The sequence below is a fragment of the Pseudophryne corroboree genome, assembly GCF_028390025.1.
Source record: "Pseudophryne corroboree isolate aPseCor3 chromosome 3 unlocalized genomic scaffold, aPseCor3.hap2 SUPER_3_unloc_78, whole genome shotgun sequence".
In the NCBI taxonomy this organism is placed as follows: Eukaryota; Metazoa; Chordata; class Amphibia; order Anura; family Myobatrachidae; genus Pseudophryne; species Pseudophryne corroboree.
This window is the reverse complement of record NW_026967572.1, coordinates 375,307-402,163: the sequence shown is the minus strand read 5'-3', so window position 1 is coordinate 402,163 and position 26,857 is coordinate 375,307. Positions and strand designations below refer to the sequence as shown.

At 45.8% G+C, this 26,857-nt stretch overlaps 1 protein-coding gene across 1 annotated transcript in view; it reads left to right on the top strand.

Annotated features, from left to right (window-relative positions):
* LOC134984727 (zinc finger protein 271-like) overlaps positions 1-26,857 on the top strand; it is a 208,064-nt gene that overhangs the window by 63,520 nt on the left and 117,687 nt on the right. The window lies entirely within an intron of this gene.

Here is a 26,857-nt window from a genome sequence, read left to right as displayed (position 1 = left end):
GTGAAATAAATCAGCACAATAGACATCACTTGGAAACTATTGTACTCTTCTGGAGTATACTTAACATTGCCATGCATTGTTCTTCAAGGTTCTTATCTCCTATGCTTTTTGCAATATACATGCTACAACTGGGTGATATAATCAGATGTCATGCCCTTATCTACCACTGCTATGCAGATGACTTGTCTTTTGCTCCGGATACTGAGAACCCAGTACCAATCCTAAATGGTTGTCTAGCTGAGCTCCATGTGTGGGTGATGCCAGTTGGCTGTGACTCAGTCCTGGTGAAACAGGTCCTTATGGTAGAAGCTCACCAACAAAAGGCAGGGCTACAGCTCAGCTTTGCAAACCAACCAGACTTATGCTTGTGGGTTCAGAGTTACAAAATGCTGATCATGTGGAATCTTGGTGTCCTGGATGGTGGAGTGACACTTAGATATCAGGTATCATCCACAATCCGATCCTCATCTGAGGAACATAGCCAGACTCCAGCACTTTATTCCCTCAGAAGATCTACCTACAGTCATACATGCACTTGTATCATCATGCATAGACTACTGCAATGTCCTCTACCTGGGTCTCCCAGCAAAAGAATTGCACCACTTGTGGCTTGTACAGAATGCAGCAGCCAGTCATATCTAACCGGCCCGTTCCTGCCACATAACACCCATTCTCTTCTCCCTTCACCGGCTGCCTGTAAGATGATGACTTACATAATCTTACTGACTCTCCCATCCCTACATGACCAGGGTCCATGGAACCAGAAGCAGCTTCTGCCTCCTTACTGCCTGGTTTCTTCCGTCTGCAGATGAAGGACTGTTACCACCAGTACCAAGAATCCCCAAGAAATTCTGAAATATCAGGGGGGGGGGGGGAGACAGGGTGGTGGCACTATTGCTGTAGCGGGGGCTGCCGGAAGTACTGTCTGTGGGTAATATTGTCACCAAGCAGTGCTGAGGTGGAAGAGGGGGGGCACAGGGTGGTGAACAGTAGGGGAGACAAGGTAGTTGACAGTAGTGGGGGAAAGACAGGTTGGGGGAGATAGGGCAGGTGGCAGTAGTGGGAAGAGACCGGGCGGGTGGAAGTAGTGAGACAGGGTGGGTGGCAGTAGTGGGGGAGACAGGGAGGGTGGCAGTAGTGGGGGGAGACAGGGAGGGTGGCAGTAGGGGGAGGAGACAGGGCGGTGGCATTAGTGGGGGGAGACAGGGCGGGTGGCAGTAGTGGGGGAGACATGGCGAGTGGCAGTAGTGGGGGTAGACAGGGCAGATGGTCACAGTGCAGTACCAGGGGCTGCTGGAGGCAGTAAAGAGGTGTATGTGTCCCGCACAGAATCAGTTGATAATTAGGCCTAATGATGATTATGCTTCCTTATTTCTAATTAATCCCTTGTATGTGTTACTGTTATTTGCTGTGTCAGCCTTTATGTGTGTTCTGTGTAATAATACTGAAAGTAGTGCTGCTACCGATCTCATATCATTTGTAGTAACTTGCAAAAAATGAGGAAAAGATAATGTGCACTCTGGAAGTTTATCGGGGGTTAAAGATGAATGCAGATGTGACATCACGCAGCCCCTGGAAAATGGTCCCGGCCCTCCCCATATAGCTAGACAAAAAAATGTGTATTAAAGATATGAAATAAAGTTGTTTAAAAACAAAAGATTTCCGTGAAGTCTTTTTATTTCTCTTACGTCCGAGAGGATGCTGGGGTTCCATTTAGTACCATGGGGTATAGATGGGTCTCTTAGGGGCCATGGGCACTAAGAGTTTAATAGTGTGGGCTGGCTTCTCCCTCTATGCCCCTACCAGACTCAGTTTAGAAAATGTGCCCAGTGAAGCCGGTCACAGCTAGGGGAGCTCCTAGGACTTTCTCATACGTCCTAGAGGATACTGGGGTCCACTTCAGTACCATGGGGTATAGATGGTTCCGTAGGAGCCATGGGCACTTTAAGACTTTTCAAGGGTGTGAACTGGCTCCTCCCTCTATGCCCCTCCTCCAGACCTCAGTTTAGAAAATGCCCAGGCAGACTGGATGCACTCCAGGGGAGCTCTACTGAGTTTCTCTGAAAGACATGTTAGGTTTTTTATTTTCAGGGAGGACTGCTGGCAACAGTCTCCCTGCTTCGTGGCACTTAGGGGGCAGAAGTAGGAACCAACTTCCTGAATAGTTTCATGGCTCTGCTCCTGGCTGACAGGACACCACTAGCTCCTGAAGGGTAATTAAAGCTAGCTGCGGTTCTCTGCTCACTCCCCCAGCTCGCCGCCACCCCCTTACAGAGCCAGAAGACAGGTGAGTGTAAGAAGAAAAGGATCTTCAGTCATCATGATGGCTAAAAGGTACCGCGCAGCGGGCGGGAATGCTGCGCGCCATGCTACCCATCACACTCAGGCACTGCAGGGCGTGGGGGGGTGCACTGGGCAGCATGAAACCTAGTAAAACTAGCCGATAAGGGGCATAAGTTGCTGAGGCACAGTCCTACCCCCGCCAGTATAAATAGCAAAAAGTCTGAGGAAAAACGTGCCATAACGGGGGCGGGGCTTCCTCAGTCAGCCAGCACACTGCTCCGCGTCATTTTCTCTCCTTCCAGGATGCAGATAAGAATGCTGGTCCTCCACTGCTGAACCAAGTATCAGGGTGCAAAATGGAGGGTACAGTGAAATTTGGTGCTATACATTGTGTTATCATTATAAAAGCGCTGCAGGTCTGTGGGCATTTTGTGTTTCACAGACATTTTATTGCTGGTGCTGGGTTGTGAACTGGCAATTCCTATCGGTGTCCTGACAGATTTTACTGTGGGTCTGTCCCCTATAAGTCTCGGAGTGTCTGTGGTGTGGTGTGCACGTGTGTGACATGTCTGAGGCAGGGAGCTCTTCCCCTGAGGGAACCATTATGGGGACACAGAGTTGTAATGTGGTGGCGCTGCCGGCACACCATGAGCCTGGGTGAAAGAATTACGTGATACTGTGAATCATATCAGTAAGAGATTAAATAAGTCTGAGTCTCATGCAGAAAACGAGAAAATCAGTGGAAGATGTGATTTTTAGTGGTTCTGCTTTTTCATCCGCAGGCGACCCCTCTGGGTCACATAAAAGACCATTTGCAGAAATAGTACAACTGATACCAACACGGGTTCTGATTCCTGTGTCGACACTAGTGATCCCAGGGAAATAGATCCTAAATTGTCAAAAAGCATTCAATATATTATTGTTGCTATAACGGAGGTTTTGGAAGTTACTGAAGCCCCTCCTGTACCTCAGGAGGCTTATTTTTATAAAGAAAAGAAAATGAATCTAGCCTTCCCTCCTCACGAGCTAAATACTCTCTTTGAGGGAACTTGGGCAAACCTTGAAAAGAAATTTCAGATTCCCAAAAGGATTCAGGTAGCTTTTCCTTTCCCGGCAGAGGACAGGAAAAGGTGGGAGTCATCCCCTGTTTTAGACAGTGCCCTGTCACGGTTAACAAAAAAGGTGATTCTCCCTGCACCTGGGACGGCTTCACTAATGGAGCCGGCAGACTGCAAGTTGGAGACTACGTTAAAATCTGTGGCCAATGGTACACTGCTCAGGCCCACCATTGCTTGCGTGTGGGTGAGTAGGGCTATCGAAAAAAATGGTCAGATAACTTGTCATCTGAAATTGATACGATAAATAGAGACGAGATTCTCCTAAAGTTAGGTTGAAGGATATTGGTCTTTTTGGTTCAAGAGCTGCTACCATGGCAGTCTCGGCTCGGAGGGCGTTGTGGATTCGCCGTGGAATGCAAGCGCAGATTCAAAAGCGTTGGTCTCTGCGGCTACCGAAGGTAAGTCGACATTCTTGCCTTATGCTCCTGCACCGGCGAAAAAGACATCACTCAGATGCAGTCCTTTTGGCCCAACAAATACAAAAAGGCCAAAGGTTCCCCCTTCTTTACAGGTAGAGTGAGAGGATGAGGAAAAAAGTCAGCAGCGTCTCCTGGATCGCAGGAGCAGGAGTCCACCCCTGCTTCTGCCAAATCTGCAGCATGATGCTGGGTCTCCCTTGCGGGAGTCCGCTCGGGTGAGAGCACGTCTGAAACTTTTCGGTCAGATCTGGGCTCAATCTGGCCTGGGCCCATGGATACAAGCTGGAGTTTCAAGACGTCCCCCTATGCCGATTTTTCAAATCGACCTTACCAGCTTCTCTTCCAGAGAAGTAGTAAAGGCTGCAATACAGAAATTAGGTTTTTAGTCAAGCCTCTTCGTAGTTCCGAAGCCGGACGACTCAGTCAGACCAATTCCAATCCTGAAATCTCTGAATCTCTACCTGAAAAGGTTCAAGTTCAAGATGGAATCTCTGAGGGCAGTGATTTCCAGTCTGGAGGAAGGAGATGTCATGGTGTCGGTAGACATAAAAGATGCCTACTTACATGTTCCCATTTATCCTCCACATCAGGTTTATCTGAGGTTCGCAGTACAGGATTGCCATTACCAGTTTCAGACATTGCTGTTCGGACTCTCCACGGCACCGAGGGTGTTCACGAAGGTGATGGCAGAGATAATAGTCCTCCTTCGACAACAAGGAGTCAATATAATTCCTTACCTGGACGAACTCCTGATAAAAGCGAGATTCAAGGAATGGTTGGTGCAGAATATTGCACTCTCCCTGTCAGTGCTCCAACAACATAGTTGGATTTTGAATTTTCCAAAGTCGCAGTTGGAACCAACGACAAGATTGTCTTTTCTAGGGAAGATACTTGACACAGAAGTTCAGCGGGTATTTCTTCCAGTTGAAAAAGATCCAGAAAACGGTCAAACGAGTTTTGAAACTGACGAGATTGTCGATACATCAATGCATTTGGTTGTTGGGAAAGATGGTAGCGGCCTACGAGGCCATACAGTTTTCCAGATTCCATGCCAGAGTATTCCAATGGGATCTGTTAGACAAGTGATCCGGATCCCACCTACACATGCACCAGAGGATAATCCTGTCCTCCGAAGCCAGGATTTCGCTCCTGTGGTGGCTGCACTGTTCTCACCTACTAGAGGGTCGCAGGTTCGAGATTCAGGACTGTGTCCTAGTAACCACAGATGCAAGTCTCTAAGGCTGGGGTGCAGTCACACTAGGAAAGAGTTTCCAAGGAAAATGGTCAAGTCAGGAATCCTGTCTTCACATAAACGTTCTGGAATTGAGAGCCATTTACAACGGCCTTCTACAAGATCAGCCAGTGCAGATCCAGTCAGACAATGTAACAGCAGTCGCATACATAAACCATCAAGGCGGAACGAAAAGCAGAGCGGCAATGGCAGAGGTGACAAAGATCCTCCTCTGGGCAGAAAGACATGCAAGAGCTTTGTCGGCAATTTTCATTCCGGGAGTGGACAACTGGGAAGCAGACTCCCTCAGCAGACACGATCTCCAACCAGGGGAGTGGGGCCTTCACCAAGAAGTCTTCGCAGAGGTGACAAGTCTTTGGGGAGTCCCTCAAGTAGACATGATGGCATCTCGTCTCAACAAGAAGCTTCAGAGATATTGTTCCAGGTCGAGAGACCCTCAAGCAGTAGCAGTGGATGCACTGATGACCCAGTTGGTGTTTCGGTTGGTATATGTCTTCCCTCCTCTTCCACTAATACCAAAAGTTCTCAAAATAATAAGAATAACAAGGGTTCGACTAATCCTCATTGCCCCAGACTGGCCAAGGAGGGCTTGGTATCCAGATCTTCAGCAGTTGCTCATGGATGATCCTCGGCCTCTTCCTCCTCGCGAGGACCTGCTGCAGCAGGGGCTGTGCATGTATCAAGACTTACCGTGGCTACGTTTGACGGCATGGCTGTTGAGAGCCGGGTTCCTAGCCCGAAAGGGGATTCCTACGGAAGTCATTCCCACTCTTGTTCAGGCCAGGAAAGGAGTAATGTTTAAACATTACCACCATATTTGGAGAAAATATGTGTCATGGTGTGAATCCAAGAAGGCTCCTACGGAAGAGTTTCAGTTGGGACGTTTTCTCCATTTTCTGCAGGCAGGTGTGGATATGGGCCTAAGATTGGGTTCAATCAAGGTTCAGATTTTGGCCTTGTTAGTTTTCTTACAAAAACAATTGGCCTCCCTTCCAGAAGTTCAGACGGTCGTGAAAGGGATGCTGCACATCCAACCTCCATTTGTGTCTCCGGTGGCACCTTGGGACCTTAATGTGGGGTTGCAGTTCCTTCAATCAGATTGGTTTGAACCTCTGCAGTGTTATGATTCCTGTACTCCAGACCGGAGAAGATCTTATGGCAGGGATCTGAGTACAGGAACAATATGCTGGTTGTGGGAGCTGGAGAGCCTAGTAACCCCTGGCGCCCTAACTCCGTTGTCTCGCCCGTGTTATCAGAAATCCCCTGTGAGACTATGGTTGCTTGAGCCCATGGCAGCCGCGTTCGAAGGGCGGATTATGTCTGCCCAACCCCGATGCCCCCGCAGGTCTTAATGGGAGACAAGGGGAAGTCCGAGACAGGGTGATAACAAGGGGCCCTCTGACTAAGCAACCAAGCCAGGGATTACAAGCTAACTAAACTAAATCAAAAGGTATGCGCGGACTAGCCGCCAGGGAAAAGGACAACCAAAGATCCACTGATCCGACACTCCTATCCGGCACCGCTGGACACCAGAGTGGATCTTGTGGAAGCGGAATCCTCCGCAAAGCTCCAGAACACAATATAAACAAAATAATAAACTGTAGCGGACACGCCGCAACACCAGCAACAGCGACTCACGAACACCACCAGATGTTAAAGGTGCTCGGTCAGACTCCAGGAACAGATGGTAACTTCCGAGTACAGGATCTCTGAGGACAGGAACAATCGAATGGACCGGGACTGGGAACTCTCTGTAGCAGACTCAGGCAAACAGGAAGCTATCACCGGCGTCTGTGGGAAGTCCAAAGGGAGCCTATAACTGTGGGCTCCCCAATCAGGAGCCAGACAGGGTAATTAATAGTAATGCCGTGCAGCTTGCATGCTGCACGGCCAGCACATGATGATTTAATTACAGAAGACCCAGCAACGGGGAACGCGGCCCGAACGTGGCGTCCCCGTTGCTAAGGTCCGGGCGGCTGCGTGCGCCCGGCGTCAGCGTTGCCAGGGAGCCGGCGGCTGCACGCGCCCGGCGTCCCTGGTTGCTAGGCGCCGGGCCGCACCGCTGATCGGACCCCGGCGCCTAACATGCAGGAGATAAAATTGAAGTTTCTCACTTGGAAAGTGGTAATGCTCTTGGCCTTGGCATCCGCAAGGCGGGTGTCTGAGTTGGCGGCCTTGACTCACAAGAGTCCTTACCTGATCTTCCATGAAGATTGGGCAGAGTTGAGAACTCGCCAACAATTTTTTCCGAAGGTGGTTTCGTCTTTCCATATAAACCAGCCTATTGTGGTGCCAGTGGCTACTGACACTTTCACTGTGTCAAAGTCTCTGGATGTGGTTAGCGCTTTGAAAATTTATGTCGCAAGAACAGCTAGGATACGAAAAACTGAGGCTCTGTTTGTCCTGTATGCTCCCAACATGATTGGGTGTCCTGCTTCTAAGCAGACCATTGCGCACTGGATCAGAGGGACGATTCAGCACGCTCATTCCACGGCAGGATTGCCGATACCGAAGTCGGTAAATGCCCATTCTACTAGAAAGGTGGGCTCATCCTGGGTGGCTGCCCGGGTGATCTCGGCGTTACAGCTTTGCCGAGCAGCTACTTGGTCAGGGGCAAACACGTTTGCAAAGTTTTATAAGTTTGACACCTTGGCCGATGAGGACCTCAAGTTTGGTCAATCCGTGCTGCAGGGTCATCATAGAAACATAGAATCATAGAATTTGACGGCAGATAAGAACCACTTGGCCCATCTAGTCTGCCCCTTTTTTTTTAATCCTTTAGGTAATCTCAACCCTTTTTGATCATCTGCACTCTCCCACCCGTACTGGAGATTTGGTATAACCCCATGGTACTGAAGTGGACCCCAGCATCCTCTAGGACGTATGAAGAAACAGGATTTTAATACCTACCGGTAAATCCTTTTCTCCTAGTCCGTAGAGGATGCTGGGCACCCAACCCAGTGCGTACTTTACCTGCAGTTGTTAGTTTTGTAGTTACACAAGTGTTGTGTTGCTGCAAAAGTGTTCATGCCCATTGGCATGTGTTGTGTTGAAAGCCATGTTGTGCGGCATGGTTGAGGTGTGAGCTGGTATGAATCTCACCATTCATTTAAAAGTAAATCCTTTCCTCGAAATGTCCGTCTCCCTGGGCACAATTCCTATACTGAGGTCTGGAGGAGGGGCATAGAGGGAGGAGCGAGTTCACACCCTTGAAAAGTCTTAAAGTGCCCATGGCTCCTGCGGAACCGTCTATACCCCATGGCACTGAAGTGGACCCCACCATCCTCTATAGACTAGGACAGGCATTCCCAACCGCGGTCCTCAAGGCACACCAACAGTGCAGGTTTTAGTGATATTCAGGCTTCAGCACGGATGGTTAGATCAAAATAACTGAGCTACTAATTAAGTCGGTATCCGGTCAGTTTATCTACCTACACTAGATCGACAATCCAAAGGTCGACACCACTTAATCGAACAACGAATGATCGACAACTACACATGATCGACAATCAAATGATCGACTGAATACCAAGATCGACATCGCACTCATTGACAGCATCACCACATGGGCAAATCCGAAAAAAGAAAAACAATAGTGCGACAAACATATGATCGACATAATTAAACATCTACGTGGCACATAATCTACAATACAAACATCGACTGACTATAAATAGATAATATGTTAGATCGACACAAACATGATCGACAAAAACTAGCATCGACGGGACAAATAATCGAAAAATAAATCATCGACATATTACCCGACAGACTACACATTAGATCAATCAATGCATATGATCGACATTCATTTTTATCGACCAAACATATGTCAGACAGTCGGACACAGACATACACCAGATAGTCAAAATTATACATCAACAAATTACCTGATCGACAAACGTAACAATCGACTGAATAAATGATCTACAACTGTTACAGCGGCATACATTAGATCCAACCACAATACATCGACACCAACATTTGTTAGATTATACTCTGCTTCGATAGTACAAATGATCGACATTCGACTACAGCTGACACTATCGTCCACCTAGCCAACCGCGCCCCTATATTCATTTCATCACCCCTCCCTCCACCGCGACCCCGCTATCCACAGCCGTCTACTACCCCTAGACGCTGCCGCCCACACCAGTCCGTCACCCGCTAATCTAGCGGAGGCGACCAGCATCCTTGCCCGTGGCACTACAGGTGCCAAAATGCCCGCCACACCTTCACCAACACTACAGTTGACTCTACCGTCCACCTAGCCAACCACGCCCCTATATTCATTTCATCATCCCTCCAACGGTCCACCGCAACCCCGCTATCCACAGCCGTCTACTAGACGCTGCCGCCCACACCAGTCCGTCACCCGCTAATCTAGCGGAGGCGACCAGCATCCTTGCCCGTGGCACTACAGGTGCCAAAATGCCCCCCCCACACCTTTACCCATAATTCTGTTATCCATGTTTCATAATAAACCTTATATTTTTTCTACATCATAAGTATAGTATTCAATGAAATTTAAAGAAAGCACTTAGGCCTCTTTATCAAACAGGTTCATATAAAGTTTGTTACTGGCGTCAAAGTGTCTGCTAAAAATCATTGTCAATGAACCCCGTGACTCATTCCAAACTTAAAGTTCACAAGGTTATTTTATTTAAAGTTAACTATCACAAGGTTATTTTATTTAAATATTGAAGAAGCACAGTGATTGGCCAGAATTTTTTTTTCTAAACACTCCCATCTTAAAGTGTATAAAACCTTTAGCTAACAAACCATCAGCCACATCTATTGTATTTAAGATTTGGGAAGATTTAAACATTTCAAGTGATCTACAATGGCTAATCAAACGGAATGTATCCTGGTTCCTTCTCATCGAGGAATGCTCTTAAACTTGACGGATACCTTCTCGCAAAGAATAAGCAGCATCTTGATGTAGTGTACTGGCACTGCACAGAGCGCAAGACAAGCTATTGTCCTTGTTTTGCGAAGACCACCATTGTTAATGGACAGCACATATTGAATACCCATGGAGACCATAACCATCCTCCACGACCCGAAAAAACGGTGATCAACATCGCGAAAGCATGTATTAAAGAACGGGCAAAGCAAAGTAATGATCCCCCTGCACAAATCATCCAACAGGTAACGTCTCGGATGCCATCGACAAGTGCGGCATATCTGCCAAACAGGGATGCCCTCCGTCAAATGGTCAAAAGGGCAAGGCGAGATGATTTCCCTATTGAGCCCAGTACCTTGGAGGAGATAGATGTCCCTCAAAATCTAGCCTTTCTAAATGAGGTTGAATTTCTAGTGAAGGACAGTGTTTTTCATAATGAAAGAACATTGGCCCTCATTCTGAGTTGTTCGCTCTGTATTTTTTATCGCATCGCAGCAATTTTCCGCTTAGTGCGCATGCGCAATGTCCGCACTGCGACTGCGCCAAGTAAATTTGCTAAGAAGTTAGTATTTTTACTCACGGCTTTTTCTTCGCTCTGGCGATCGTAATGTGATTGACAGGAAATGGGTGTTTCTGGGCGGAAACAGGACGTTTTATGGGCGTGTGGGAAAAAATGCTACCGTTTCCGGAAAAAACGCAGGAGTGGCCGTAGAAACGGGGGAGTGTCTGGGCGAACGCTGGGTGTGTTTGTGACGTCAAACCAGGAACGACAAGCACTGAACTGTTCGCAGATGCCGAGTAAGTCTGAAGCTACTCTGAAACTGCTAAGAAGTGTGCTAATCGCAATATTGCGAATACATCGTTCGCAATTTTAAGAAGCTAAGATTCACTCCCAGTAGGCGGCGACTTAGCGTGAGTAAATCTGCTAAAATCAGCTTGCGAGCGAACAACTCGGAATGACCACCCTTGCTCTTTACTACAGAGGAGAATGTAAAAAAGCTGCATGAGGCCTCATACTGGGTGATGGATGGAACATTCAAAACTTGTCCCACCCTATTTCGACAGATATATTCCATTCACGCTCTGGTTGGCACTGATGAGCAAACACAGTGTTTTTTGCCTCTAGTCTACGCATTGTTAAGTAGTAAGACTGAGGACTGCTATGTCCGCCTTCTGGAAGATTTGCAGGAATATGGTGGACAATTTGATTTAGAATTTGCACATATGTATATTGTTACAGACTTTGAAAACTCTGCTATCCAAGCATGCAAACGTGTTTTCCCTTCCAGCACTCACAAATGCTGTTTATTCCATTTTGGTCAAAACATTTGGCGCACATTACAATCCACAGGACTTGCCACCCAATATGGCAAAGACATGGAATTTTCTATGCTACTGAGGCATCTGCAAGCCCTTGCTTTTCTCCCATCTGGAGATATTCCTGCAGCATTTGAAGAATGAAAAGATAAAATGCCCCCTAATGCCGCACCATTAGTCACTTATTTTGAGGAGACTTACATATTAGGTCGTATTAGAACAGCACGAAGTCAGACCAGATCTCACCCACTATTTCCACTAAATATATGGTCAGTGCATGAAAATATCCTTGTAGGCGTTCCAAGAACCCAGAACAAGTTGGAAGGATGGCATAAAAGATGGAATACTATCCTAGGCGAAAAGAAATTAGGAGTTTATCGTGTTATCGAATGTTTTTACAAAGAACAGCAGGTAACAACTACACTCCTGGAAAAAATAAATGCCAATGTCCTGAGAACCCCAACGAAGCAGGAATTAATAACCAGGGAAGAAGCAATCCTGAGATGTGTTGACCAGCTAGGAATTGTCCCGTGTATGGATTATCTCCGGGGCATAGCTTTCCATCTACGTTTAGACTGAGTTCTTCTTTCCTTCCTCGTTTCTAATAGTTATACTTCCTTACAAAATTTGCATTTCCGGTTTATTTTTTAAGGAGTTATGTTGGATTCAACAATTGTTTTTGTTAAGTTTATAATTATACAAAGTTTCCATTTAAATATTATGGAATGATGGATGGATCAATACTTATTTTCTATATTTGGTTAGTATACTTTATAATCTCAAACTTACGATGAATATAACACTTTAAAGATTAATGAAAAGTAGATTCTCATCAATATATTTATATATGCTCTTTATAATATTAACACACTGTATCCTTATTTATGTATTTATGTAAATCCATATAAAATATTTTAATCCTTCACCCTGCTAACCTTATCCCCTCTCTTCACCCTGCTTGTGCCTTCACCTAGTCGCTGCTGCCTATACATCACACCCCATTCCCACACTGTCACAACTGAGGGCCTGAGCTGACGGGAGGCAGCCTCAGTTGTAGGGGCTGAGATGTACCGGAACCTGGGAGGTTGTATCAGACCCCTGGACATGTAAGTAACATGAATAATAACTGCCCGAAGGCGTGACCACGACAACTTAGATAAAAGTCAATGATGTTTATTATGACAACTCCGCATCACAGCAGCAATAAAAGAAAACGTAAAAGTCAGCAAAGAATAAATACAGTTCCTGAGTACTACAGCATGGCAGGAGCCACAGGGCACTGGTAGTGTGAGATAGTTCTTATGATCTTCTAGATGGAAAGTCCTTACCAGGCCCGGCTGTAGCAATGGAGATAACCCAGGATTGTACCAGCTGGTGTTCCAGGAAGAGCTGGGTTGCTGAAGGTAAAACAGCTGCTGTGGATACTGGCTGGAACCAGACTGTTGTTAGCACGGAGTGGATACTGGCTGGAACCAGTTAAATAATAAATGAACTTTGGGAGCGATGAAATGTGAACTGAAATGTAGAACTTGAGAGCGGAGAAATAATAATTCCGGTGGAGAGTGGTAAAGTGTAGAAAGGACACCGGCCCTTTAAGGGAAGCTGTACTCTGCTGGAAGCTGATAGTGTTGTAGCTGGAAACAGATGAATCCACAATGGATTGGAGAGTCAGGCTACACCGCAGGTGGAATGCTGGTGCGGGTCTCTATGGTGGAAGTCTTGAGACAGGAGCTGGAACCTGGAAGACAATCATAGAAGAGAGACAAACAGGAACTAGGTTTGACAACCAAAGCACTGACATCTTCCTTGCTCAGGTACAGCTTACTTATACCTGCAGCAAGGAAGGGGTTGGCTAGGCAATTATGCAAATCAACAACACAGACAGCAGATTGGTGGAAATGATCAGATGACAGAATCCAAGATGGCTGCGCCCATGCAGACACTTGGAGGGAAGTTTGGTTTGTAATCCATGTGGTCTGGGAAACAGTAATGGCGGCGCCGGCCACCGGAGACAGGAGACGCCAGGCTGATAGATGCACATTTAACCACGCGGGCACAGCGGAGGCCGCGGCTGATGAAAAGACCCCTCTGCATGTGGAAACTCAGGAACAGCGGAATCCGGTCCTGGAACGCTGAGCCCGCCTTAGGAGGCATCTGAAGGGTAAGTAATGGCGTCCAGATACCCGGATCGTGACAGCACCCCCCCCCCTTTAGGAGTGGCCCCAGGACACTTCTTAGGCTTTAAAGGAAACTTTGCGTGGAAATTTCGGACCAAGGCAGGAGCATGGACGTCAGAGGCATTGGTCCAAGAGCGTTCTTCAGGACCATAGCCCTTCCAGTCAATGAGATACTGAAGTTGACCGTAACGGTGACGTGAGTCCAGGATCTTGGCCACTTCATACTCAACGCCTCGTTGAGTTTGGACTTTCGGAGTTGGTGGAAGTGAGGAATGAAACCGATTCAAGATTAGCGGTTTCAACAGGGAAACATGGAATGTCCTGGGTATTTTTAAGAAGGGAGGTAACTGGAGTCTGTAAGCAACAGGATTGATGACTTGATCAATTTTAAAAGGACCGATGTAGCGAGGTGCAAACTTCATACTGGGAACTCTTAACCTCAAATTCTTCGTGGATAACCATACCCGATCACCCACCTTGAGAGCAGGAACTGCTCGACGCTTCTTATCCGCAAACTTCTTGTACCTGAACGATGCCTTGAGCAGAGCTGATCGTACGCTCTTCCAGATATTGGCAAACTGATGCAAGGTGATATCCACTGCGGGAACAGAAGTTGCTGGAAGCGGTTGGAACTCAGGGACTTTAGGGTGGAATCCAAAGTTGGTGAAGAATGGTGTTGAGGAAGATGAAGAATGATACTGGTTGTTATGACAGAACTCGGCCCAGGGAAGTAATTGAACCCAGTCATCTTGAGAGGAGGACACATAGATGCGGAGGAAGGCCTCCAAGTCCTGATTCACCCTCTCAGTTTGACCATTGGTCTGAGGATGGTAAGCCGTGGAAAACTTTAACTTGACTTGGAGGACTTGACATAAACTTCGCCAGAATTTGGCTGTGAATTGAACTCCTCGATCTGAGATAATTTCTTCTGGAAGACCGTGGAGTCGGAAGATCTCTTGTATGAATACTTGAGCCAACTTGGAAGCTGACGGAAGACCGGTGAGAGGAATGAAGTGTGCCATCTTGGTGAACCGGTCAACTACCACCCAGATGGTATTGAACTTGTTGCACATGGGCAAATCTGTAATAAAATCCATCGACAAATGGGTCCATGGTCGACGGGGAACAGATAGTGGAACCAGTTGCCCCGCAGGCGACTGGCGGGATACTTTATGTTGAGCACACTTTGGGCAAGATGCAATAAACTCCAAAACGTCCTTTTTCAGAGTTGGCCACCAATAGGACCTAGAGATAAACTCCAGGGTTTTTTGGATACCTGTATGTCCGGCAAAACGGGAAGCATGGGCCCAATGCATGAGCTTCTTCCTTAGTGTCGGCTTCACAAAACTTTTCCCTGATGGGGGCGTAGAGTCCATCCCTACCGTGGAGAATGCCAACGGATTTATAATAGGATGCTTGTCTGAAGACTCTGACTCATTTTCTTGCTCCCATGAGCGGGAAAGGGCATCGGCCTTGCGATTCTGAGAGCCCGGACAGAACTGGAGTTTAAAGTCGAACCTGGAAAAGAAAAGTGCCCATCTGGCCTGACGAGGGTTGAGACATTGTGCGCCTTTTAGATATAGAAGGTTCTTGTGGTCTGTAAGGATGGTGATTGAATGAGAAGCTCCCTCCAACAGATATCTCCACTCCTCTAGAGCGAGCTTGATGGCTAGCAACTCCTGGTCGCAAATGGCATAGTTGCGCTCCGCTGGGGAGAACTTCCGTGAGAAGAAACTGCAAGGATGTAAATGACCATCTTTAGCCCTCTGAGATAACACCGCTCCTACTCCAACGGAGGAGGCATCCACCTCTAAGATGAAAGGAGAGTCGATGTCAGGCTGTTTCAGGACAGGTGCAGAGATGAACCTCTGTTTTAAAAGATGAAAAGCTTGCATGGCTTCTTCAGACCACTTGGACGGGTTAGCACCCTTCTTGGTGAAAGCAGTAATAGGCGCCACAATGGTGGAAAAGTCTCGTATAAACTTTCGGTAATAATTGGCGAACCCTAAGAACCTCTGGACCCCTTTGAGGGTTAAGGGTACCGGCCAATTCTGGATTGCTTGTAGTTTCTCAGGATCCATCTCTAGTCCGGAACCGGACACAATGTACCCTAGAAACGGAATGGACTTGACTTCAAAGACGCATTTCTCTAATTTGCAGTAGAGATGATTGACACGGAGACGGGACAGAACCTCCTTTACCCAGAAACGATGTTCCTCTAAATCGTTGGCAAAAATGAGGATATCATCTAGATAGACCACGACATGACGGTATAGAATGTCTCTGAAGATCTCATTGACGAAATGCTGGAAGACAGCTGGAGCATTGCTCAATCCGAAGGGCATGACGAGGTACTCATAATGTCCGTCACGGGTGTTAAATGCGGTCTTCCACTCGTCACCCTCACGGATCCGGATGAGATTGTATGCACCTCTCAGGTCCAGCTTTGTAAAGATGGTAGCTCCGCTAACTCTGTCAAAGAGCTCAGTAATCAGGGGTAAAGGATAGCGGTTCTTGATGGTAATGTCGTTCAAACCTCTGTAGTCGATGCACGGCCGCAGACCACCATCTTTCTTCTTTACAAAAAAGAAACCTGCGCCGGCTGGAGAAGAAGAAGGTCGAATGAACCCCTTTGCTAGGTTCTCTTTAATGTATTCCTCCATAGAATGTGTCTCGGGGAGAGACAACGGATAAGTTCGGCCTCGAGGTGGAACCTTCCCTGGAACGAGATCAATCGGGCAGTCCCATTCTCTATGAGGAGGAAGGATATCAGCAGAAGCTTTACTGAACACATCCGTGAAATCTTGATATGGAGGAGGTGGAACATCAGACGACCTGGGGGAGGAAGAACAGACAGGCAACACTTTAAACAAACATGTCTTAGTACAGGAGGAACCCCATGCCAGGATTTGCGTAGTCGTCCAATCAATTGTAGGATTGTGAAGACGGAGCCATGGAAGGCCCAGGACCACAGGATGTGTGGCTCTTGGAATCACTAAAAATGAAATAAGTTCGGAATGAAGAACTCCCACTCTCAGACGAACTGGTAGAGTCCTTAGAGAAATAACTGTATAAAAATTTTTACTGCCATCCACAGCAGTTAAGGAAAAGGACGAAGGAAGTCTCTCGGTGGGTAGGGACCACCGTTTAACATAGGCTTCAGTAATAAAGTTCCCAGCTGCTCCGGAATCCAGGAGGGCAATGACGTTCTGATAACGTTGAGCAACTTGAAGCGAGACTGGGAGGTTACAATCTTGAGGAGATGGAGAGGAGATCATTACTCCTAGCCGGCCCTCTCCTTGGCGAGCTAGGATTTGGAGTTTCCCGGACGTTTGGGACAGGCATTAATGGTGTGAGACGGAGCTGCACAATACAGACAGAGAAACTCGGAGAGACGTCTTCGGCGCTCAGCAGGAGTTAAACGGGAACGGCCAATTTGCATGGGTTCATCTGTAGTTGGTGACAGTTGGCGAGGAGGAGGAGTAGAAGATTTTGGAGCAGATGATCTTCCACGCTCAGTTGCTCTCTCTCTGAAACGTAAGTCAACTTTCGTACAAAGTGAGATTAGCTCATCTAACTTGGAGGGTAAGTCTCTGGTAGCTAACTCATCTTTAATACGCTCGGATAAACCATGCCAGAATGCAGCATACAGGGCCTCGTCGTTCCATGCCAGTTCGGATGCCAGGATCTGGAACTGTATAAGATATTGTCCTACAGTACGTGATTCCTGGCGTAAACGGAGAATCTCAGACGAAGCTGAAGTTACCCGGCCTGGCTCGTCGAAGATGCGCCTGAATGTTGACACAAATGCAGTGTAAGAAGATAGCAGGGTGTCGGACCTCTCCCATAACGGTGATGCCCAATCAAGGGCTGAGCCACTGAGAAGAGAAATAATGTAGGCAATTTTTGTACGGTCACTGGGAAAATTGCCAGGTTGTAGCTCAAACTGAATCTCACACTGGTTGAGAAATCCCCTGCAGAATCTTGGAGATCCGTCAAATTTTGCTGGCGTTGGAAGATGAAGACGTGGAGCAGAAATGGGTAAGGTGGGTGGGGTTATAGCTGGAGTCACTGTGGTTGACGCACCAGACGCGCCTGATCCACGGAGAGTTGTCTGAATCCCATCCAGCCGAGTAGAGAGATCCTGGAGACAGCGGATGATGTGGCCCTGTGCAGCCTCCTGATGTTCTAGTCGGGCTGCCAGTTCTTGCATCGGCCTGGCCGCTTGATCCTGGTCTCCGGCTGGATTCATTAGGTCAGTGCTTACTGTCACAACTGAGGGCCTGAGCTGACGGGAGGCAGCTTCAGTTGTAGGGGCTGAGATGTACCGGAACCTGGGAGGTTGTATCAGACCCCTGGACATGTAAGTAACATGAATAATAACTGCCCGAAGGCGTGACCACGACAACTTAGATAAAAGTCAATGATGTTTATTATGACAACTCCGCATCACAGCAGCAATAAAAGAAAACGTAAAAGTCAGCAAAGAATAAATACAGTTCCTGAGTACTACAGCATGGCAGGAGCCACAGGGCACTGGTAGTGTGAGATAGTTCTTATGATCTTCTAGATGGAAAGTCCTTACCAGGCCCGGCTGTAGCAATGGAGATAACCCAGGATTGTACCAGCTGGTGTTCCAGGAAGAGCTGGGTTGCTGAAGGTAAAACAGCTGCTGTGGATACTGGCTGGAACCAGACTGTTGTTAGCACGGAGTGGATACTGGCTGGAACCAGTTAAATAATAAATGAACTTTGGGAGCGATGAAATGTGAACTGAAATGTAGAACTTGAGAGCGGAGAAATAATAATTCCGGTGGAGAGTGGTAAAGTGTAGAAAGGACACCGGCCCTTTAAGGGAAGCTGTACTCTGCTGGAAGCTGATAGTGTTGTAGCTGGAAACAGATGAATCCACAATGGATTGGAGAGTCAGGCTACACCGCAGGTGGAATGCTGGTGCGGGTCTCTATGGTGGAAGTCTTGAGACAGGAGCTGGAACCTGGAAGACAATCATAGAAGAGAGACAAACAGGAACTAGGTTTGACAACCAAAGCACTGACGTCTTCCTTGCTCAGGTACAGCTTACTTATACCTGCAGCAAGGAAGGGGTTGGCTAGGCAATTATGCAAATCAACAACACAGACAGCAGATTGGTGGAAATGATCAGATGACAGAATCCAAGATGGCTGCGCCCATGCAGACACTTGGAGGGAAGTTTGGTTTGTAATCCATGTGGTCTGGGAAACAGTAATGGCGGCGCCGGCCACCGGAGACAGGAGACGCCAGGCTGATAGATGCACATTTAACCACGCGGGCACAGCGGAGGCCGCGGCTGATGAAAAGACCCCTCTGCATGTGGAAACTCAGGAACAGCGGAATCCGGTCCTGGAACGCTGAGCCCGCCTTAGGAGGCATCTGAAGGGTAAGTAATGGCGTCCAGATACCCGGATCGTGACACACGGCGGTCGAGAATGACTGATTAGCTAGGTGGGTGGACTACAGAAATTACAAGTTTGTAACCCAGAACTGCGCTCACAGGTTAAGATGACAGCCCGTGTTCCCAAGAAAAGCCTTCACCAAGACTTTACCTATACACCAATCCAATAATTGAGAACTCGTGCCGCTACCCTAACTGTAAACACAAAAATAGAGGTGGTCTATATTTTACCACAAGCTCCAGGTGAAGTTCACTTACATAAGCATTGGATTCTAAAACAAAAAATATACAATAGTGTAATATGTAGCAGCAAGATTCCAAATGTATATTCTTACTGGTCCCACTCACATGTAGAAACTTTTAGAAAGGCATATCATCCACTTTAAGGGGTATGTCCAGAAGTCATCAGCAGGATTCTGGGTGACGTTAGTCTGTATATGTCATCCATAAAGGAATTCCCAATATGATACTAAAAACTTTAAAAAAGCCAATATGGTGCAATATTGTTTGATAAAATAAAAAGATTTACTAACAAGTATTACACTCACAATTTATAAAATTCAAAAAGGCATATATCACCAATCATATGGTACATTCAAACGATATCCTCCCACAGCGCTGATCAAAAATCCCTCTACATCCAGGAAGGGGTCGATGGTCAGACAGTGACAGCCAGGGAATATCAGATGTTGTTTTGCTTAAACGCGTTTTCGGTCATAGGACCTTCCTCAGAAGCATAAAACTCTGGAGTGAATAAACACCCTTTTATACCCTCTTAATTGGGGTGATTACAAACACCTTACTTTTAATTCTAAACATCTGTGTAATTGGAAATCATTTCACTTCCCTCCATGATATTCGTCACCAGGAAGTGACGTTTTTGCGTTCCACCGGTCTATCATTATAACTTATTTATTTAACTACAATACAATATCCACGGAACTATAGTGCAGAGGGTCCAACCCTCTTAACAGGGGGTCTTTCCTGCACTTAGTTTGGATGTTTTTTAGTCTTCCAGACCAAAAGACGTGTGACCGGAAGTGACGCGTATGCGTTCCACCGGTCACACGTCACACCACTGCTCTTTTCCAAAACATGAAGGACGTAACCGGAAATGACGCCTTTGCGTTTCACCGGTTCATATTCCTTCTCGATTGGGTTCCCCATTAAAGATAGTAAAGCCGGAAATAACGTCTATGCGTTCCACCGGTCATATATTTTTCCTCAACTTCTCTCCAAACAGAAAGGACATAACCGGAAGTCGCGCCTCTGCGTCCCACCGGTGCATATTCCTCCTCCATTACATTCCCCATATCATGTATTATAGATAGTATAACCTCCATTATTAATACCAACCAAAACAATGAACAGATTTCATAATAAAATATATACAATGTGAAAATTCCATTCATATATAGATGTCACATAAATCTATTTCCGCACGTCATCCGTGTTTTCCATGTTTTCCTGTTTGCGTTTCACTTGTAAAAAGAGGGTTCTCCATCCATTTTCACCAGATCAGGGATGCAGTCATTTAACATTTATAGTTCCCATAGGGTCATAAGTGAGTCCAAAGATTCATATAAAACAGAGATAAAAAAGTATGTAAGGCACCTTAATATATAATTACAAAGGAGGTTAGTATTTATTAGGACTGTAGGAACCACTTTAATTCAAAATCTCCGTTTAGTCCTAAAGGTGACAAGGTTCCTAACTTGTAGATCCAGCGCATTTCGGACTTGGCCAACCTGATCTCAATATCTTTACTGCGCCAAGTAGGCCCCACAAGCTGTATTCCCCAAAAGGACTTTATCCCATTGGTACTGCAATTATGGGCGAGTTTGAAATGTGCAGATAAACAATGCGTTTCAAGTCCCCTCTTAATGTTATATAGGTGTTCAGACATCCTGATTTTTAGACATCTGGTTGTTTTTCCTATATATATTAAACCGCAACTACATTCTATAGCGTAAATCACATTTTTCGAATTGCACATTATGAATTCTCTAATTGTATATCTAGTTCCTTTTACTGTGAATTCCTTCATCTTATTAGTTCCCTTAGTAGCTCTGCACATGTTACACATGGCACACCTATGGAAACCCTGAGATCTAATACTACTCCTTATTGGTGCTTCTATAGAGCTATGTACCAGTTTATCCTTTAGGGATTTTGACTTCCTATATATAAATCGAGGTCTATCAGGTAAAAGAGACCCAATGATATTATCTTTCTTAAGAACTTTCCAATGTCTCCTGAATATTCCTTCAATTTGTTTATGTTGGGAATTAAAGTCTGATATGAAGGACCACTGATATTCATTATTTTCATCTTTTTTATTGGTATTAAAAATCATCTCTTTTCTATCGAATGTTTGGACTTTCAAATAGGCTTCTTTTAATTGTTCTGTTTTATATCCCTTTTCAAGGAAGCGATCAGTCATTTCTGCTATTTGAGTTTCATAAACTTCTGTTTCCGTACAATTTCGTTTTACCCTCATATATTGACTATAGGGAATGCTATTTAGCCAATTTTCATGATGTTGGCTTCCCTTTTCGATAAAATTATTTGAGTCTGTAGTTTTACGGTATAGTTTGGTGTGTACCTTATTGTCCTTTATATATATACATAAATCTAAATATGAAATTTCTACTGGACTTTTATTGGCTGTAAGATGAATGTTGAATTCATTAATGTTTAGGGAATTTAAAAAAAGCTGGAGATCTTCCATACTTTTGTCCCATATGAATAGTACGTCATCGATAAATCTGCGCCAGAGCACCAGGCCCGCCCCCAGAACGCCATCCTGCCATACTTTTTGATCTTCCCAGTAGGCCATAAATAGATTGGCGTAACTGGGAGCGAACCTGGTGCCCATCGCTGTCCCAATGCGCTGCAGATAATAGGTGCCGTTAAACACAAAATAATTATTGGTCAAAATAAATCGAATGCTTTCAATTAAAAAACTTTTTAAGTCATTGGAGTAATCTGACTGTTCCAAAAAATATTTGACTGCTTCTATTCCCTTCTCTTCTTGGATTATAGTATACAGACTTGTAACATCTGCACTTACTAATATAAATTTCTCATTCCAATTTATATTGTCTAACAGCTGCAGTACATCACCCGTATCTTTAAGATAGGATTTGGTCTGTTTGACCAGAGGCTGTAGATAATGGTCTACTATGGATGAAAGATTTGATGTAATACTATTACTGCCTGATATAATAGGTCTGCCTGGGGGGTGGGCAGGGTCCTTGTGGACTTTTGGGAGGGTGTATATGGTCGGTACTGATGGATGCTTTATGTTAATATATTCATACTGAGATTTTGTAATCACATTTTTTGCTAAAGCATCATCTGTTAGTGCTACCAATGATTTTGCAATCCGAGCACTTGGATCGCTTTTCAGCTTTCCATATGTACCACCGTCATTTAGTTGCCGATAAATTTCGGCCATATAGTCCTCCTTGTCCACAAGAACCACTGCTCCACCCTTATCAGCCGGTTTGATGATTATTTGATCATCCTCCTTCAGGCTTTTTAATGCCTGCCATTCTTTTATTGTTAGATTACATTTTTTTATGGGAACTATAAATGTTAAATGACTGCATCCCTGATCTGGTGAAAATGGATGGAGAACCCTCTTTTTACAAGTGAAACGCAAACAGGAAAACATGGAAAACACGGATGACGTGCGGAAATAGATTTATGTGACATCTATATATGAATGGAATTTTCACATTGTATATATTTTATTATGAAATCTGTTCATTGTTTTGGTTGGTATTAATAATGGAGGTTATACTATCTATAATACATGATATGGGGAATGTAATGGAGGAGGAATATGCACCGGTGGGACGCAGAGGCGCGACTTCCGGTTATGTCCTTTCTGTTTGGAGAGAAGTTGAGGAAAAATATATGACCAGTGGAACGCATAGACGTTATTTCCGGCTTTACTATCTTTAATGGGGAACCCAATCGAGAAGGAATATGAACCGGTGAAACGCAAAGGCGTCATTTCCGGTTACGTCCTTCATGTTTTGGAAAAGAGCAGTGGTGTGACGTGTGACCGGTGGAACGCATACGCGTCACTTCCGGTCACACGTCTTTTGGTCTGGAAGACTAAAAAACATCCAAACTAAGTGCAGGAAAGACCCCCTGTTACGAGGGTTGGACCCTCTGCACTATAGTTCCGTGGATATTGTATTGTAGTTAAATAAATAAGTTATAATGATAGACCGGTGGAACGCAAAAACGTCACTTCCTGGTGACGAATATCATGGAGGGAAGTGAAATGATTTCCAATTACACAGATGTTTAGAATTAAAAGTAAGGTGTTTGTAATCACCCCAATTATGAGGGTATAAAAGGGTGTTTATTCACTCCAGAGTTTTATGCTTCTGAGGAAGGTCCTATGACCGAAAACGCGTTTAAGCAAAACAACATCTGATATTCCCTGGCTGTCACTGTCTGACCATCGACCCCTTCCTGGATGTAGAGGGATTTTTGATCAGCGCTGTGGGAGGATATCGTTTGAATGTACCATATGATTGGTGATATATGCCTTTTTGAATTTTATAAATTGTGAGTGTAATACTTGTTATTAAATCTTTTTATTTTATCAAACAATATTGCACCATATTGGCTTTTTTAAAGTTTTTAGTATCATATTGGGAATTCCTTTATGGATGACATATACAGACTAACGTCACCCAGAATCCTGCTGATGACTTCTGGACATACCCCTTAAAGTGGATGATATGCCTTTCTAAAAGTTTCTACATGTGAGTGGGACCAGTAAGAATATACATTTGGAATCTTGCTGCTACATATTACACTATTGTATATTTTTTGTTTTTTGTTTTAGAATCCAATGCTTATGTAAGTGAACTTCACCTGGAGCTTGTGGTAAAATATAGACCACCTCTATTTTTGTGTTTACAGTTAGGGTAGCGGCACGAGTTCTCAATTATTGGATTGGTGTATAGGTAAAGTCTTGGTGAAGGCTTTTCTTGGGAACACGGGCTGTCATCTTAACCTGTGAGCGCAGTTCTGGGTTACAAACTTGTAATTTCTATATCTATTTCTTTCACCCCAAACTTAGAACTGCGACCACAATGTTGTCATTTAGAGAAAGTAGAAGGGAATTATTTGACACTCTATTTTCCAAATCTTCCAATGAAATCAATATGGGAGATGAAGACCTTTCCTCAGTGCTGCATAAATTGGATAATGCAGTCCTGAGGGAAAATAGAATGTGATGGGAGATCAATACCCTGGAAAGATACCAGGCTGATAATTTAATACCTAGAGGTCTGAGAATAGAAAAAAACCCCTCCTTTCAGTCATCAGAAGAGTTTAAGAAAGAATGGGACATGATCTTAGATCAGTGTGTCAGGTCTGGTCTTGTCTGTGTCCCCAGAGGGGGCGCTAGTGGGTCAGTGGAGGTAGAAGGGAGAAAACGAGGAGGCTGGATGATGTTTCTGCGTATGGCGCAATGATATTTATTGGCAGATGAAATCAACAGAAATGGCAGCAGAAATAATAATCACAGATGTAAAAATGTCAATCATACAGCGTAATAGCTGAAAGTCTTATGGCAACTGGATGACAGATGATTTGAAGAAATAATAACCGGAAATGTCATAAACAGAAGAACGGGTGCTTGTAAATGGTTCTGGTCTGGAAACCAGTGCAGAAAATAAAACAGGGAACTTAGGCAGCAAGGTGTAAAATGGCAAACCTGGTAGCAGAGGCAGGAGTCTGACTTCACAGTGCAGGTATTGAAGCACTGGCAGCAGCAAGCTGTATCACAGGTGTTGGAATGAGACACACCTGGAGTCAGTCTCAACTGCAGGCTGAAGCACACAAGGTGGTGATGAGTGTGAAGCCTGTTTGCAGGTATTGCTGGGCCTTGAAGTTCCACGGAGCTTGTGCAGATAACCAGGAGTACAGGTCTTTAACCAGAGAGCCAGGAACACAGGAGTAACGGAACAGATCCTTACACATGGGTCGCAGGAGTGACACAAAGTCCAGGATGCCTGCAGACTGATCCTGCAGTCTCTTATATACCCCTTGGTGCACAGGGATTGGGTGAGTGAAGGAAAGTGGGTGCGGCCAAGCACCGGATTGGCCGCTGTATGCTGGCTGTTTGTAGACTGTCATGGCGGCGCCCATGCCGCGGCCTAGCGGGAACGCGGCGCGCTACACGCCCGCTGTCACAGGAGTGTTCCCAGGCCCGTGATGGCGTCCCATGGCAGAGACACAGATGACAGGTGACCGCAGGGAGCCAGGACGGAGTCCGCAGCGGCGGACGGATGTCGGCTTGGTGAGTCGATTCCTGACAGTACCCCCCCTTTAAGGGTGGACACCGAACACCCACGTGGCTTGGATGGATGAGTGCTGTGGAAGACACGGACCAACCTTGGAGCATGGACATCAGATGAGTTTACCCAACTCCTCTCCTCTGGGCCATAACCGGACCAATCGACCAGGTACTGGAGACGTCCATACCGGCAACGAGAGTCCAGGATTTTGCCGATCTCGAATTCCACGCCCCGCTGAGTTCGAATTTTGGGGCCAACTGGAAGAGAACTCTGAAAACGGTTCAGGACTAGAGGTCTAAGGAGAGAAACATGAAAAGCGTTAGGTATACGAAGAGAAGGTGGTAACTTCAGTTTGTAGGCCACAGGGTTGATGACTCTTTCAACAGGGAAAGGACCAATGAAACGGGGTGCAAACTTCATGGACGGAACCCTAAGACGGAGGTTACGGGTTGATAGCCAAACCTTGTCCCCAGGTTTCAGGTGAGGAACCGCACGTCTCTTGCGGTCAGCAAAGAATTTGTACCGGCTGGAGGCCTTTTTGAGAGACACATGAATCTTTTTCCAAATTGATGAAAACTGAGACAGAGCAGTAGTGGCAGCAGGAACATCCATATGAGGGAGTTCTTGGAAGTCAGGAACACGGGGATGTTGCCCATATACTGCAAAGAATGGTGTTGTTTCAGTAGCAGTATGGTATCGGAAGTTGTGGGCAAACTCGGCCCATGGGAGCAGATCGAACCAGTCATCCTGGGAAGATGAAACATATAATCTTAAAAACGTCTCTAGTTCTTGATTAACTCTCTCTGTCTGCCCATTCGTCTGAGGATGGTATGATGACGAAAACTTCAGTTTGACCTGCATGGCAGCACAGAGGGCCCTCCAAAACCTCGCTACAAACTGTACCCCCCGATCAGATATTATTTCTGAGGGTAGACCATGTAAGCGGAAAATCTCCCGTAGGAAGATTTGGGCAAGTTTCGGGGCAGACGGGAGACCCTGGAGAGGGACAAAATGAGCCATCTTGGTAAATCTGTCCACTACAACCCAGATGGTATTATATCCTTGGGAAGGAGGAAGGTCGGTGATAAAATCCATGGACAGGTGTGACCAGGGACGACTAGGAACAGACAATGGTTGTAACTGACCTGCTGGAGACTGACGAGGAGTCTTATGCTGCACACACTTAGGACAGGATGCCACGAAATCCTTGATGTCAGCCTTCATCTTTGGCCACCAGTACGTCTCAGAGAGAAACTTGAAGGTCTTCAGAACACCAGGATGACCGGTGAACTTGGATTGATGAGCCCAAGATAGCAACTTGGGACGGAGCTCTGGGGAAACAAAAGTCTTACCAGGAGGAGGAGCCGGGGAGACTTGGGATGCAGCGAATACCACTGGACTCAGGATGGAATGAGGCACTGAGTCAGGCGTTTCCTCTTCGGATTCCATGGATCGGGATAGAGCGTCTGCTTTAACATTCTGCGAACCTGGGCGTAAATGAAGCTTGAAATTAAAACGTGAGAAAAACATAGCCCACCTGGACTGGCGAGGATTAAGGCACTGGGCTGCCTTTAAGTATAGCAGGTTTTTATGATCCGTGTAGATATTAAACGGATGTTT